The sequence below is a fragment of the Erpetoichthys calabaricus genome, chromosome 7 (assembly GCF_900747795.2).
Source record: "Erpetoichthys calabaricus chromosome 7, fErpCal1.3, whole genome shotgun sequence".
In the NCBI taxonomy this organism is placed as follows: Eukaryota; Metazoa; Chordata; class Cladistia; order Polypteriformes; family Polypteridae; genus Erpetoichthys; species Erpetoichthys calabaricus.
This window is the reverse complement of record NC_041400.2, coordinates 124,787,512-124,804,968: the sequence shown is the minus strand read 5'-3', so window position 1 is coordinate 124,804,968 and position 17,457 is coordinate 124,787,512.

The window sequence follows — 17,457 nt, the reverse complement described above, 5'->3', positions numbered from 1 at the left end:
CACCATGCCGCCCATTTAGGTGATATGTAGCTTATTAATAAAGGGAAAATGTCTATTGAATGTACAATGGACGTGTTAAACAACTGAAATGCAACCTGCTATGAATGCCCAAGGAGACAAAACGTTGCCTGTGTTTCACAGTTCCGCTTCAATTAGCAGCCACAGAGAGAAGGAAGGGGCAGGAGGTCATAAAGATTGAACAGCAGCAGGCATTTGCAACATTGTGTTGCTGTGCCGTGATGATAGCATGGAGTTTTGTAGCCATTTTCAGTGATATTACCAGTGTGATATATAATTATGAAAGTATGAAGAAATTACCTATGGAAGGACATGCACTAATGTATTTTTTAGCTATACAGCCATCATGTATTATAGATTGCAAACTTATGTTGGCTCTGGTATATAGTAGTACACACTATATTGCAGTAGTCCTATTATTTACTTAATTTCTTTATTGTTTAAGATGAGGCTGGCCCCGTGAGAAGAAAAAGAATTAGTTCAACTGCAGGATCCGAGACAGAGACAAAAGAGGGGTGTACTTCAGGGTACATGACAGAGCTGAAGAGGAGAAAGAAAGAGATACTAAGGAAGGTGAGTGGAATTAAGAGAAGGCTATTAAAACCTTTGATCACGTTGCACATCCCCAGACCACAGATCTTAATCTGTTTTTCTGCTATCACCTCCAACAATTCCCAAAACAGAGTGTGTTGTTTATGCAGTAAGAGTGATTGGAAAGCATGGCTTTAGCTATCGAGGGTGCAAGGCTTAAGCTACTTGTACTCTGCAAGACAACACTCTTGAACATCACAACTTGTTGCTTCAGGGTCTACATGAGTGCACTGAAAAGAGAAAGAAAATAGCTGATTTAGGAGTTGTATGTCTGTTTTCTTATGTTGGCAATTACCACGGTGCCTTAGTTATTCTGACCCCTGCTACCCACCCATAACCCCCCTGGAGTGAGGAGGATCTAGTCTGTATCATGCTGCTCCACGATTGAAAGACTGTCCTATAGCAGGCTGTAGAGTGAGTAAAAAAACCTTAGATAAGATCTCAAGAATAAATAGAGCACTTACACATGGTAAAAGTCAGTGAACATTTTCTTATATGGCAATACGAGACATAGAAATGTTTATTTTATTAAAAGTTGCAAAATGTAAAGCATCTCCTCAGAACACTTTGCTTTGTTACCTAGATATATTTTTGCTATTAAATATGTAGCAATTGGGAGATTGTTACAGGTGACATAATACATCTGTTTGTGACATTTTATTTCAGAAAACAGAAAATGAGTAGGTCAGTTGTTATCATTTAAGTGGAACAATGCAATTATCAATCACTTGTAATTTATCTACAGCTGGATGATTACAAATTACACAAAGAAACTGTGAAAAAATAGCCTAGGGGAAACTAAAAAATTAAATGTAACACAAAAAATAATTAAAAGAAGTTGTTCATTAATGCAAAACATTAATCAGCACTTATTCATATAAAAGTTTTAATAATTATGGTTTCAGATCTATGTGTAAGCATAAGAGAGTTTGAAAGGTAGTGTAATCTGGTGTATTACATAATTACACTTAAATAAAACTATTACGTTTTAAAATAAGAACATGCTTTCCTGAGAGTGCATTTCTTTTTGATTAATAACTGCAATTTTTGCAAACTACTGTATTAGAAAAGCTCTGCAACCTCACTTTGATAAAAATTGTCATAAGGTCACATCAGATATACTATTTTTAACCAGCTTACCTGACAGATGTCAAAGTATTATACCAAATTTTCATAAATGTTTTGCTTGAAAGCCAACTTTTTTCCTTTAAAAACACTCGGGAAAGCTGGCTGGGAGAGTGTGCATTAACCATGCCAAATGCTGGGGGATGGGGAGGAGTAGAGAAAATGTGTAAGTCCCAAAAACTCCATTGACAAACAAACCTAACCTACACTCACTCCTACAAAGTGAATTTAAAGACAATAGTCAGCTTAATCTCTTCTTTTTGTACCCAGCAAAAACACACAAGGTCATAGGTAAAATCTAAAACTGCATCCATGATGAGATTTGAACCAAAGACTCTGGAGCTAAAAGGCAACAAACTAACCACTGGACCACCTTGCAACACAGAAAACCTTTTTAACTGTAATTTAAAATTATTTTGATTTTTTTTTTTAGTTTGATGTGTATAAAATAAATGTCAAATTATACACCGTGAAAACGTCAACAATCTGAATGTTCTAAATTGTTCAGTTTCGAAAAGCATTTTTACTAAATATTATTAAAAATTCATTAATTTTTTTGACTCAGCAAAATAACAGTGTCACAAAATGTTTAATCAATATACTAGGTATTTAAGGTTTCCATTCACAATGGTCTCCAAAGAGTTCCCCAACTGCTGGAATATTAGTTTGAAGTTGGAATATTAGTTTGCTGGAAATAATAGTTTCTCATAGTTGATAATCCAATCTACCAGAGTCCTGACGTACTTAACTGAATTAAACAATCTGCAGTGGACTTGACTTGCAAGAAGAATAAAAAAGACATTGTGGTATAGCAGGTCCACAGCTCAGATCAAAAAGCCACTTTTTAAATTAATAGTCGCCGTACCCGCGGCTTAGAGAGGGGGCCTGGTAGTGTGGCCGGAGTGGTTCCCGGTTGATTCTTGATGCGGACGGTCCTCGCTTAAGTGCACAGGTGAGGAGTCGGCCACATCTGCAATTGTTGCCAGGGGCTGCTGATTTCCACACCAGATCCACGCCCCCGGATCATATAATAGAAACGTGAGGCGGATGAGAGGGGAGAAAGAAAAAAGAGGAGGAGAAAAGAGAGAGAAAGAACGGGAGGTTAATGGAGAAGAAAGCAGGAAGAAGAAAGCCGGTGGGGGAGAGCAAGAACGAGAGCAGGCTTGTGAGAGTTTAATGCAGCTGGTAGGAGAGCCCCGAGTGAGGTATTTGGCCAGCGCCCAAGGGCTGACGGTAGTGGTCGCTCCTGCTGAGCGCTTGTTTGGAGCAGGATTGACTGGGAGAAGGTTGGCTCGTTGCTGTTGAAGGAAGCGGAGTTGAGGAGGCTTTGGGTGTGTTGAGCCTCAGCGTGAGCGCCCTGGCCGCTGGGGAAGGAACCCAAGTCTCATTCCGGCTGGAGCCCAATGTAGCCAGGGATCGAAGGGCTACCGGACCAGTATTGAAAGGAGCTGTATTTGCTGGTAGGGCAACTCCCCTGTTGTGGGGCCCGATTGGGAGAAGCAGGGGAGCCGCCAGTAGAAGAACGTACCTGGCTTTAGTTTTAAAGAGACTGCTTCCAGCCATTATTTTAACCTCGGTTTTAAAAGGATTTTTTTTTCTATTGTTTTTAACTTCCACCTGTTCACCTGTTTTTATTGGATTATTTATTTGAAGACACTGCACTTATTTACTTGAACACTTTGGTTTTGATTTTGCTGTTTTTAATAAAAGCACTTAGCACTTTTTGCACTATCCCCTTGCTTCAGGGTTGATGTCTTCACTGCCTGCTCATCGGTGACATTACCAATGGTGTTGGGTTCGAGGGCCCCAGAAGTAAGATGTGAGCATGGAGCAGAACCCGCATCATCACAGACATATGTCAAGAACAAGGAAGAATTTGTATATAAATAGATAGACACAAAGCAGTTATTTCCAAGGACATAGTACCATCAGTAAGATTTCCACAATTGCCAGTTTATTAAATTGAACTGAAGTGCACATAGCCAGCTCCAAACTTGGTTGTTTGTACAACAGAGGGACTGCAAATCTCATGAGCCTTTATAGGATGGGCAACAGTCCCTCAATGATGATTGATAGGTGGCCCCATTTCTTGGGGAACCATTCACAAAATGTATGGAAAAAAAAGGCAAAAACTTAACTGTTCAATCTATCAATTTCCTTACAAGTGGAATGACAAAACGAACTACTATCACACACCCACGCTTAGGGGACAGTCAAAAGGCTTGATCGTATGTGAAAGAACAAAGGACGGGGGAATGGAACAAGTCACTAATACTTTTCTCTCCTTCATTCTGGAGAAATACAACCGAATAAAGCAGTCCTACTGATCTTCACATCCTGTCTGTAGAAAAGACTCTGGAGTCATCACACTTCCTGATTCCCCCCTGATGACATTGGTTCCGCACCTCCGCTTCTGACATCATCTCCGGCCACATGATCAACGTCAGCTCCACTATTTTCCGCATTTCCTCCCTGTTAATTGCACTTCCTTTACTGTCTGTATACAAGAGTCAGGAACAAACTTTTTTTTGTCAAATGTTTGATCATTTTTGACCTCATTTTTGAACTGGATGCTACAACCAGTATACAGGGAGGCTCCCCAACCCTTAAGCTGTGTCTCTGTGTTCTTATTTTATCACACTGCCCACAAGCTATTCCTCAGACTTTTGCATCATGTAAGAATGTAAGAGGCAATGCACATGAAAACTGGTGCCTGCTGCAGATGCTACCTTTCATGGCTGGTGACGGTACCAGAGGATGACACAGCATGGCAGCTTTTGATGACCCTGAATGATGTTGTTGAACTTGTAAAGGTTCATGTCCACACAGATGAGACACTAGGATACATGGAAAGCAAGATCAATGAACATCATTATAGGTATTTGGATGTGTTCCCAGAGGAGAAGTTGAAACCGAAACATCACTTCCTTGAGCATTATCCATTGCTTACAACTTCTTTTGGACCACTTGTGGCTCTCTGGACCATGAGGTTTGAAGTCAAACATTGCTTCTTTAGAAGAGTTGTGAGGTAGACTGGATCTTTCAGAAATATTCTTTTGACAATGGCAAGAGAACATCAATCAATGATTGCATACAATATTCATGGTAACATTGAAAGGCCCAAACTATCTGTGTCTAGAATGACTCAAGTGGCAGTGGAAGTTCTTAAGGACAGTATTAAAGAGTAATTTTCAAAGAAGTTTCACAAGGAAGTGGTTGTGAACATGATGGACAAGGTCACCATTTTAAGTAATTCATATTGTTTTGGGATGCTATTGCCTTTTGTATCAACAGAAACGTTGTCTGACTTTGGAGAAATTCTCCAAATATTCTTTGTGCATGAAAGCCTTGTATTTGTTCTGAAATTGCTAAGTGGGTGGTACAACATGCACCTAATGAGCTTCAGGGTCGAGCCCACAAGACAGACTGATATCCTTCCAATTGGGTTCAGATATGAATGATGCATACCCCTTGGCTGCATATAATACAGAAGATGGCTGAATCCTGTCTCTGAAACACTTAATTTGCACATCCAAGTATATATTATTATAAACTATGTATTTAGTCCTTTAATTGTATTTCTACATAAGTTGCACTGCTAATTCCTCATACTGTCACTTCCATGTAGGTGCATCTAAACCGAGTTGTATATGTGTGTGTATTTGTTGTGGTCCCCTAGAACAGAGCATACTACCAAATTGAAGTTCATGTAGATGACATAATGTGCTTCTGATTGAAGTAAGTACATTAGATTTTAACATACTGATATATTTTTTATCCCTACAGCTAAGGACACATAATCTAAACAACAAAATCAGTCCAGTTGTGAGTCATCATAGAAGAACATTCAATACAAACGCTTATGCTTTCATTTGGTGTTCCTAATATGGTGGAAGATCGTTTTTCCATAATAACGGAAACATTTCAGTTACACTAGGAATTTGAACTACTGTATTAAGACAAAGATTTTGGTAACCAATTTTTCAGTGTCATCTTGACTGGTGAACTGTACAACAAGGCCATTGTAAAAGTGGCAAGAAAATAGCCTATGGTCATCCTTGACTTATACCAAGTCAATGAATCAGACCAGTCTTCTACATTGAGTTCAGTGGATGACTACACAGCATGTACCTACAAGGCAGATGACCATTCATCATCCACCTCCCAAGACACCATTCCTGTCTCTGCTTCATGGTGCTCTGCTCTATGGCTGGTGCTGTTTGAAGTCCCAGAATTTTCCCGTGACATCAAACTTGTTCTTCCATAGGCAAACAAGTCATATCTTGCCACTGGAACACACTTCCAAGATGCAAGTGATAAATCAGCAATAATGGAAGACCTTGCCAAAGCCTTATTCTCTTAAACTGCCTACCCTTCACATCTGCAAATAGCCTCAGTAGCTGAAGCCCTTCTTGACATGTTTCCATGCCTTAGAGAGCTTGGGTCCTTTTCAGTGATGTATGGATGGCAGCAACAACTCAAGTACAAGATGTACAATTATCGTGCCAAGCTGAGAACCAAAAAATGTGCCTACCCCAAAACAGAAGTAAATACATTAAAGAGAAAGGTACTGACCAATGCAGCCCCAGCCAGACATATTAAAAGACCAAATAGAGCACAGGTAAATTATCTCCCACCATATTGTGTTGGGGAAAATCAGGAAACGTTGGAGACATTTTGAGTTACTTGATGAAATTAAGAAGAAGAACAATGCATAGGTAATCCCAGAAAAAATGTCCAAAACCTTTTCATTTCGAAAAGAGTAAAGGTGGTGAACCTCAGCCCAGCTGTTTGGTGTCTGCAAAGAGAGGTGGCCAGCATTATTCAATAAAGCTCAATTAAAAACTCTTGTCTGACCTTTTAGAACTGGTGACCATCATTGAGAAAGTTGTTGTTTTCTTGTTGTCCCCTTACTCATTCACTAGATCAAAGAGGAGATCTGACACATCACTAAAGTAGCCCTGGGGGAGACATTCATGCTGAAGCTTGATGGGTACACACCACATCTTCTGCAGCTGATGTGTGCCAAAGGAGGAGCTGCTTGTACCAGGATGCATCCACTTCTGAGCACAGTAAATGAGGTATACTTTTTTTTTTTTACTTTTTTCAGTCATTAAAAGGTTATGGCAAGTTGGTCTCTCAGAGATGCATGTCTCTTGCCCATAATGACTTGCTTGTGCTGTAGAGATAAGTTTCAAATGGATCAGTGTCTTATAACTTGCCTCCTTGCCGTCACTTAGTGTAGAAAGGAAAGGACATGCTGTTGTCCATTGTCTCATTTGAGTACCTTGGGGACCACCAAGAATACTTCTTCCAAGCCTGGCAGGTATGTTGCTAATGATTTTTTTAATTTGAGATTTGTTGTCCGTTTTTCATTGCTCAGTATTTATATAAAATAGAATTCTCACCTATTTTTGTCTGAACCGAGTTGGAGATGCAATGGCCATTGCCTTTCTCTTCTGTAGCTTGTGTGACCATAGTGTAACCGTGTGTGTGTGTTGGGGGGAGTATGGCATGGCCCACTTTGTAAAATAAAAAAAGGAACAATGACAGGACTTTAGGAGGTCAGCATACTAGCAGTGCAGAATCATTTGGCTTTGGTTAATGTAACAAACCATTCTAAATTCCTACATTTTAGTCAAAGAACATGGGATGGGGGAACACTGAGAAGTTTATGTTTGACATGGATGGTTTATTTGTTTGACCAACATTATATACAAAAATTGCATGAAAGATACAAACAGAGACATATTAATCATGAAGATCTCAATGGTTCAGTCGAGAAGTCAGGTATTCTAGTGATGGCTGTTAGGCATTTTTTCTATTTTTGTTCTTAACAGCTCTTGTTAATATGCTTATATTAAACTAAAAATGCTTTTATTTTTATTTTCTAACATGGAGGATGAACCTGAGGACTTCACAAGCCTAACTATGAGGGTGCTTGTGATCCATAATCCCATGGCCAAGGAAGATCCAGCAGATGTGCCTATTGTGACAGAGGGTATCAAAGTACTGAATGGATGTGGAAACAGAACCAAGGTATGGATCTATGGATCTATGCCCTCAACCTTGAATATCCCCGGAATCTCAAATAGACATTTGAAGTATTCCAGAAACTTTTTTTGGAACTTGATGGAGCAAAGCCGCTCAAGAAGGTCCACAGCCTTAAAAGTAAGGTAATGAAATGAACTATTGTGTGGGACACATGGACTGCTTCCTTGACCCACATTTTTTTTTGTTTAAATTTTGGCTCCAGCAACGTTTGAAAGCGATCTGGCATTTTTAGGTTTGTTTACATATTTAGATCTTAGCATCTTGTCAAAAACATATTAATTGAACCAGATGTAATTTCTGATTGTGACAGTATTGCTTTTTCAGTTTTCATTTTCTGTTCATTCCTCTCACAAGGAACAAGAGACAGCACTGTAAAAACAGCACAACTCACACATACAAACACACGCACACGCACACACATACACACACATACACTTATCAATACTTGTCACACAGAGAGACAGGCAGCACCATTTAAACAGCACAGCATACTCAAATACACATATGCAAAACATCACTTGCACACACTCAAAAATACATGCACTCACTCAAACACAAATACATAAACACACACACATCATCTTATTTCATATAGAAAACTTAAGTTTATTCACTTTATCATTCATGTCATCATGATATATGTTCAATAAAGATTGGTATGATGAATTTTGGCTCCTGCTTCTGACTATATATTTATATAAGTAAAGCTAACCTGCCCTGAACAAGTAATGGCTAAGTAGTAATGTTGATGGATTCATAAGTATTATTGTTAGGTGGATAGAAAATTGTCTGTTCTTGATTAAGAGTTATTGTTACTCAAAATTTCTAAGTAATTAGTTGTGTAGTGTATTGGAAAATGTTATTTATATTTTACCCAGTTTCACAGCTCTTAAATTTTGGTATCTCTTTACTCAAAATATGGGGTGAAATCAACCCAAACAAACTGAGTGCAAGTTGCTACCTCACATTTATTGAATAGATTTTTTTAAAATTTATTTTCTATTTAATTTATTTAAAGCAAGTAACATTCCATACAAACAAGACAGACTTAACAAACCTAAATTCTATTATTATCCTAATTATTCTCTTATTATCTTAAATATTGAGTGGATTCTATAGGTTGTTTTTTACAGTGGGCTGAATTCGGTACAGTAAAAGGTGGAGGTGTCTGTTTTATGATAAACAATAAATGGTGTGATCCCAGGAACTTCTCGACTCTTTCACATTCCTCCTCTGCTGATTTGGAACATCTGATCCTCATCTGCCATCCTCATTACTTGCCGCATGAGTTTTCTGCTGTTATTATCACCTCTCTCTGTATAAACCCTCAGGCTAAAGTCAATAAGACTTTGCTTAAACTCCACAATGTGCTTAGTGAACATCTAATCAAGCACCCAGAAGCAGTGTTTATTGTGGCGTGGGACTTTAACAAAGCTAACCTTCACCAGCAAGTCACATGTCCAACCAGAGGGGGAAACACACTGGACCACTGTTACACTCATTTCAAGTTAGGCTACAAAGCCCTTTCACAAACAGCTTTTGGCAGGTCAGACCATGCTACCATTTTCCTTCTCCCCGAGTACAAACAAAGGCATCATGAGAGATGTTCTGGTGACAAGAGAGATCAAATGGTGGTCCAACCAATCAGAAGCTATGCCAAAGTATATGCTTAATGGTATGGACTGGGATAAGTTCCAGTCGAGCTCTAACCTTGTCAATGAGTTTCCAGATGTAGCTGTCATCATTGTTGCTATGCTAGCAGATTCCATCGTTCCAAAAAAAAACAATCTGGTGTTTCCACAATCAGAAGGTGTCGGTGGACAAATCTATCAGGGATGAGGTACTGTAAATGTGCACACCATGGCTTACAATGTTGGATTGCAGACTGGAGACTATAGTGAGTACAAGGCAACCTGCTACTCTCTAAGGAGGGTTGTGAAGAAAGCAAAGAGGCAGCAGAAGGACAACGTGGAGTCTTAAATTTATCTGGGAGATAGCAAACGAATGTGGCAGGGACTACAGACCATTATGAACGTTAGAGGTAAACCCACTGTGTGTGTTGACTCTTCTCTGTCTGATGACCTGAATGCATTCTATGCGTGGATTTACACTATTGGTGCTAGCATTAACTTGCTGGTTAGCAAGGATAATAGAGCAAGCATTAGCACTGCTCAGAACAGCTTTGTTGCAATCTCTGTTTCAGAGTGCGATGTCCTTCGTTCTCTGTGGTGTGTGAACTGCAGGAAAGCACCAGGTTTTGTCTTGTAAATGTGTCACTCAACACAAACAGCAAGCAGCCTGGTATCCCAACCCCCTGCCCACTGCCGCAGTTCAATTCACAAAGAAGGTTCTCAGTGCTCAGTGTTTACGTTGGAGTGAAGTACCTGGAGCTGTATAGGGTAAATAATCATCATTTGGAATACATGCATTTCATGTGTGTTCATATTTTAGTAACAAATGATAAAATGTAGACATGAACTGTATAATGTGTGAAGCCTGGAGTCCAAGTATCAAATAAACACTTTCACAAAAGGTACAAGTATAATATGACAGTTTCCATGGTGCAGCTGTAAGAACTGCTGACTTGTAATCAAGAGGTGGTCGGTTTGATACCAGCTGCCTCGCAAATTTAGTGTTTTGAGTAGTGAGCTCTTACTGTTAATATTATACAATGAAAACATACATGTGTTTTGTGTCTGTAACAGCCAGTGTAAACTTATAGTACTTGTAATAGCTAGCATTTTTTCACTTTTCTTCGTTCAGTCACAATCACAATACAAAAAAAAAAAAACAGACATAGGTATGTATGGTATTTGGAATAATTCATTTTATGACCTGTATAGTACATTTTGAAAAATATTGTGGCACTAATGCAACATTATTCATATTATTCATATTCATTCTCATACCTTCTTGCGGTTGTAATCAGTGACTGCGTTTTTTTTTTTTTTCTGATCTTGCCCAATCTTCACATTTTGGTGCATGGTGGTGTTTCTTTTGTACTCCAGGACATGCAGAGGAAACAATAGTACAGAGAGGTCAGTTCTGTGCTATATACAATCATCAAATTCAAATATTAACAGTTCCCAGACACCCAAGGATCGTCCTTCCTACATTTACGACATGTGTACCTGTTGCACTTCTCTCTATGCTGTGGTTCCTATTACATTGAAGGGGCACGTGACACTGAGTTTGCTTTCCTGGGGGAAATGGCGGTCTTGGAACAGAAGCTTTTCGATGTTGCATCCTCTTTTTCCATCGTATTTTCTTGTAAGAAGCAACAACGAAGTTCCTCTGCAAGGTGAGCCAAGAACACTCGTCTTTTCTCAGTGGACCCCGTGCATGCCTTACATAGTACATTTGAGTTCATTGCTGCCAGGTCAAGCATTTTGTAGCACACAGCAACCGGCCACCTGCATGTTCCTGTTCGCACTAAATAAGCTCACGCGTTCTGGTCCATGATATCAACGCAGTACCGGGGGAAAAAAAGAAAGAGACAACTATATGTGACATTTTGAAGAAATAATTTTATGACCTGAATAGTACCAATCAGAAAACATAATTGCACTATATATATATTATTTGAAAACTAACAGCGTAAGATTGGGTGTAAATTTATGCGGACTCTGTTAGTTAGGGTCAGACCGGGGGGGGAGGGACAGCATGAATGCGACTTAGAGAATAAAACTGAAAAACAAATAACTTTTACAAGTACTATAAATTTACACCCAATCTGACGATCTGGTTAAAGACCTGAGACTGGGTGCTGCATTTTCTAACAGGCAGGCCTCAGGTGGTGAGAGCAGGCAATTGCCTCTCTAACATTATCACTATTGACACAGGAGCTCCACAAAGCTGTGTACTGATTCCTCTGCTGTACTCCCTTTACACACTTAATTATGTGAATGTCAGAAAGACCAAAGAGCTAGTGGTGCCCTTCAGGTGCAAGCAGCAGCAGATCTACAGCCCCAACAGCATAAATGGAGTTCCTGTTGAGAGGGCAAGCGGCTCCAAATACTTGGGTGTATGCATCACAGAGGTCCTGACATGGACCCAGCAAACACAAACTCAGGTCCAAATGGCAAAACAGCACCTTTATCATCTGAGGTGGCTGAGGAAATTCAAGCACTCCCCACCCATTTTGAAACCTTTTTACACCTGCACCATAGAAAGCATCCTAACATAGAGCTGTACATCATGGTTTGGGAATTGCTCTGTCCATGATCACAAAGCCCTGCAGGGAGTAGTGCATTCAGCAGAGCGCATCTTAAGGTCAGCACTGCCCTCTCTGCAGGATATCTACACAAAGCACTGTAGAACTAGGGCTATTAAAATAACTATGGGCTATACCAACCCCACTTACCGACTGTTCAGACTGTTCAACTCAGTTAAGTGGCTGCACAGCCTAATGGCATACAGTAGATTGAGAGACTCAAGAGGAGCTTTTGCCCTCAGGCCATCAAAATCCTGATTTCTGACATGCCAGCAAACATTCAAATCTAAAACTCATGGCACAATAACTGTAACTTACTGCACAGTCACTTTATACTTTTTACTGTTTCAGATTTTAACTTCATTTTAAACTAGTATAACTTAATTTAATTTAATTAATTTTAATTAATTAAAAAATTAATTAATTTTAATTAATTTTTTTTTAAAATTAGTTCATTTGATTATCCTTTTCTTAATTCTATTATTTAATCTATTGTGTTTGCTTTTGTTTTGCACAATCTTGGAATAGGCTAGCTTTTCATTTCACTGCACATTGTACCTGTATAACCATGTGTGTCACAAATAAAACTCTTAAAACTTGAATCTTATGAAACTCTTCTCACTCCAGCCACTGTTGCAACTTCTGCATGTGTGACATTTTGGTATTTTTCAGTCCTGCCTGAGGAATTACATCTAGCATTTCCTGGAAGGTCTCCTTCTTCTGCTCAGTAGCTTCCATCATGGGAAAGGAACTATACAAGTAAAATGTATTATTATTATTATACCTGAGGTCTACCAGCAACTGCCCCATCCAATAAATGTTGCCCAATGTTGTCTAATATGGATGGTAAAATTGACGTTAAACAAGATTAAATCAGTGTACATAGCCAAAACATGTGACAAAAAGAAAGTATCTTACACAAGTCTAATCCTGAGTATATTTATACCAATCTATGTTGAGACAAATATATAATATATTATGCAATTAAAAAACCTAGGTACTGTATTTGATGTGATACAAAACAAGTAAAGGGAGGCTGTAGAGTTGTAGGTCATGGTTACCTTCTCTCACATCAAGGAACATAAATTACATTAACAGTACTAACAGAAGAGGTCATATTTTTCCCCACAGATTTCAAGTAAGGTCCCATCTGGGCTTGCTGCTTTTCCACTTTATAACGATTTAACAAATCTTGAGATCTCATAAAGTATTACTGCATTATCTGGATTATTTATGCATGAACCTGAACTGTGGTGTGTGTGAATTAGAAGAAAAACTATTTATTTCAGCTTTGCTTTTGTCATATTTGACCTTATTTTAAACTCTATGCCACACCAAACTGTTGAGTATCAGGTGCATATAGTTCCAGCCTAATCATTTACAGGTTTATGGCTGCAGTTAAATTATTCCATAGTTTCATTTCCACTATAAAATCTATTCATGACTGCCTTGCTTCACATGCTCCAGTAATTTTCTGAACTGTTTCTTCAATTCTCATTTACACTTATGGTGTTAACTCATTCCATTCAAAATTGAATTTTCCTTTCAGTCTGTTTTGTTAAGCATAGTTTTAAATGCTTTACTTAAAAAGGGACATCTTAAATCTAAATTCTCTTTAGTAGAAGAAATTAAAATTTCTTAAACTGAAGGCTTTCATCCTCCAGTAGGTTCAGCTTAGTAACTCACCACTATACCATATTTTCTAAACATAATTTCACAATTAGTCAGTCAGTCAGTCAGTCAGTCATTAACCAACCCGCTATTTCCAAACACAGGGTCACTGGGTCTGCTGGAGCCAATCCCAGCCAGCACAGGGCACAAGGCAGGAACAAATCCTGGGCAGGGCACTAGCCCACCATAGTAATTTCACAATTATCAGAGACCAAAACTAAAACAACCATGTAAGGCATTTGTTTCTCAAACTACAGACACTCATGTACTTATCCTCTTGTGCAGTTGTGCTTCTGAGCCTTCTTTTCTTTTCTAAACAGGGTGGATCCAGTTCACCCTCTTCACTCAAGGTGTAGTAGTAGTGGAGACCTTTGCATGAAATCTTCAGTTTCTTGGCAAGCTGTTGCATGGAATAATTGTCATTATTGAACCTAGGGCCTTTCAAGTGGGCTTACATTAAAACTTATGTTTAAACTTGTTCACTATCCATCCATCCATCCATTTTCCAACCCGCTGAATCCGAACACAGGGTCACGGGGGTCTGCTGCAGCCAGTCCCAGCCAGCATGTATTAATTGGCTGATGACAGTCCACATGTTCAGTGTTAGGTTGCTAAAAATGTTCTCTGTAGTTGGCTTCTTGTTTGAAAAACTCATCATGCCTTGAGTAGATGATGATATTGTATTCTCTGCTGGACATGGTAAGGGGAAATCATGAGTCACTTTTTAAAGATGATTACTATATTTCAGTTGTATCACATTTTGAGATTATCGACTGCCAATATTAATATAAATTTGTATGTAAACTAATGCATATTAACTAATACATATACATACATATACATGTATGGCCGGGACGTCTGGAGAACAGAAGGGCCAGGAGAGAGGCAATATCCCCCCCGGGATGCAAGATGGCAGCCCCCCTACATTACACTGGGGCTGGAAGTTCATCAGAGTACACCTGGAGCTCATCCAGGTGCAACATAAAAGGGGCCGGAGCCGGAGTCGGGAGGCAGAGGACAGAGCTTGTGAGGAGAGGAGTGGAGGCAGCAGAAGAATAAAGAGAAGAGAGAGAAAGAAAGACAGAACTGAACCTAATTTGGGTGATTTTTGCACTGTGTTGTGTAAAGGCTGAAAAGGAAAAATTAAAAGTGTGTTCTGGACATTGTGGGTCTGCGTCTCAGTCTGTAGCTGGGCTGATCTTTCCACTATATATATATATATATATCTATATATATAATTCACTAAGCAGCCACCAGCGCAAGCAAGACACCCGTGGAACATGCAGGACGGAGCCACGCCCACCAACTCTAAGACCATTGGATACGACAACAACTCGCAGAGCCACGCCCACCAATTCGGACGCAGCAACTCACAAAGCACGGCGTCATTGGATACAACGACAACTCGGAGAGCCACACCCACCAACTCGGATGCAGCAACTCACAAAACAGGGCGTCATTCGCATTCATCTCTGCTACACTCCACATGCAACTCTGAGCCACGTTGACTTTTCATTATTCTTTTCAGTTATGACGCACGACCGCGTCCACCATTGCAAACTGTTTTACACGCCATGGCCTTAGAGTTGGTGGGCGGGTCTCCGTGAGTTGCTCTTGCGAGCGGGCACATGACCAGGCGGTGTGTATGCTTTGAGAACGAAGGTGGACGCGGCAGGACCATCTAAAAAGAGGCATGTTTGTCGCGGATGTGAATCGCTGGATGCAGCGTGTAAAACAGTTTGCGAGGGGTATCCCATGGTCTTACAGTTGGTGGGACTCTGTGATTTGCTCTTGTGAGCAGGCACATGACCAGGCAGTGTGTATGCTTCAAGAACAAGGGTGGATGCGGCAGGACCATCTAAGAAGAAGCATGTTTGTTGCAGATGTGAATCGCTGTATGCGGCGTGTAAAACAGTTTGTTTGTCGCGGATGTGAATCGCTGTATGCAGCGTGTAAAACAGTTTGCGAGAGGTATCCCATGGTCTTAGAGTTAGTGGGCGGATCTCCGTGAGTTGCTCTTGCGAGTGGGCACATGACCAGGCGGTGTTTATGCTTCGAGAACGAGGGTGGGCACGGCAGGACCATCTAAGAAGAGGCATGTTTGTCGCGGATGTGAATCGCTGTATGCAGCGTGTAAAACAGTTTGTTTGTCGCGGATCTGAATCGCTGTATGCAGTGTGTAAAACTGTTTGCGAGGGGTATCCCATGGTCTTAGAGTTGGTGGGCGGGTCTCTGTGAGTTGCTCTTGCGAGCGGGCACATGACCAGGCAGTGTGTATGCTTCGAGAACGAGGGTGGACGCAGCAGGACCATCTAAGAAGAAGCATGTTTGTCTCAGATGTGAATCGCTGTATGCAGCGTGTAAAACAGTTTGTCGTGGATGTGAATCGCTGTATGCAGTGTGTAAAACAGTTTGCGAGAGGTATCCCATGGTCTTAGAGTTGGTGGGCGGGTCTTCATGAGTTGCGCTTGCGACTGGCACATGACCAGGCAGTGTGTATGCTTCGATGTGAATCGCTGTATGCAGCGTGTAAAACAGTTTGCGAGGGGTATCCCATGGTCTTACAGTTGGTGGGTCTCTGTGAGTTGCTCTTGTGAGCGGGCACATGACTAGGAAGTGTGTATGCTTCGAGTGCAAGGGTGGACGCGACAGGACCATCTAAGAAAAATCATGTAAGTCGCGGATGTGAATCGCTGTATGCAGCGGGTAAAACAGCTTGTTTGTCACGGATGTGAATCACTGAATGAGTATGCGACGGTGGTTCTCCAATTGTCAGTCACGGACAATTGTATGATGCCCTCTCCAGAGTTCCATCTTTTCATTCACCTACAGTCGTATCCTCAAACCCACCCCATTTGGACAACTGTGTCTTTCAGGAAGTGTTCACCCATCAATACATAATTATGCGGCGTATGCTATGCCGCGGGTTGGCTAGTATATATAAATATATATATATATATATATATATATACAGTAATCCCTCCTCCATCGCGGGGGTTGCGTTCCAGAGCCACCCGCGAAATAAGAAAATCCGCGAAGTAGAAACCATATGTTTATATGGTTATTTTTATATTGTCATGCTTGGGTCACAGATTTGCGCAGAAACACAAGAGGCTGTAGAGAGACAGGAACGTTATTCAAACACTGCAAACAAACATTTGTCTCTTTTTCAAAAGTTTAAACTGTGCTCCATGACAAGACAGAGATGACAGTTCTGTCTCACAATTAAAAGAATGCAAACATATCTTCCTCTTCAAAGGAAACAGAGAGTAAAGCAAACAAATCAATAGGGCTGTTTGGCTCTTAAGTATGCGAAGCACCGACGGTACAAAGCTGTTGAAGGCGGCAGCTCACACCCCCTCCGTCAGGAGCAGAGAGAGAGAGAAAGTCAAAAATCAATACGTGCCCTTTGAGCTTTTAAGTATACGAAGCACCGTGCAGCATACTTAAAAGCTGCACACAGAAGGTAGCAACGTGAAGATAATCTTTCAGCATTTTTAGACGAGCGTCTGTATCGTCTAGGTGTGCGAACAGCCCCCCTGCTCACACCCCCTACGTCAGGATCACAGATAGTCAGCGCAAGAGACAGAGAAAGAAAAGTAAGTTGGGTAGCTTCTCAGCCATCTGCCAATAGCGTCCCTTGTATGAAATCAACTGGGCAAACCAACTGAGGAAGCATGTACCAGAAATTAAAAGACCCATTGTCCGCAGAAATCCGCGAACCAGCAAAAAATCCGCGATATATATTTAAATATGATTACATATAAAATCCGCGATAGAGTGAA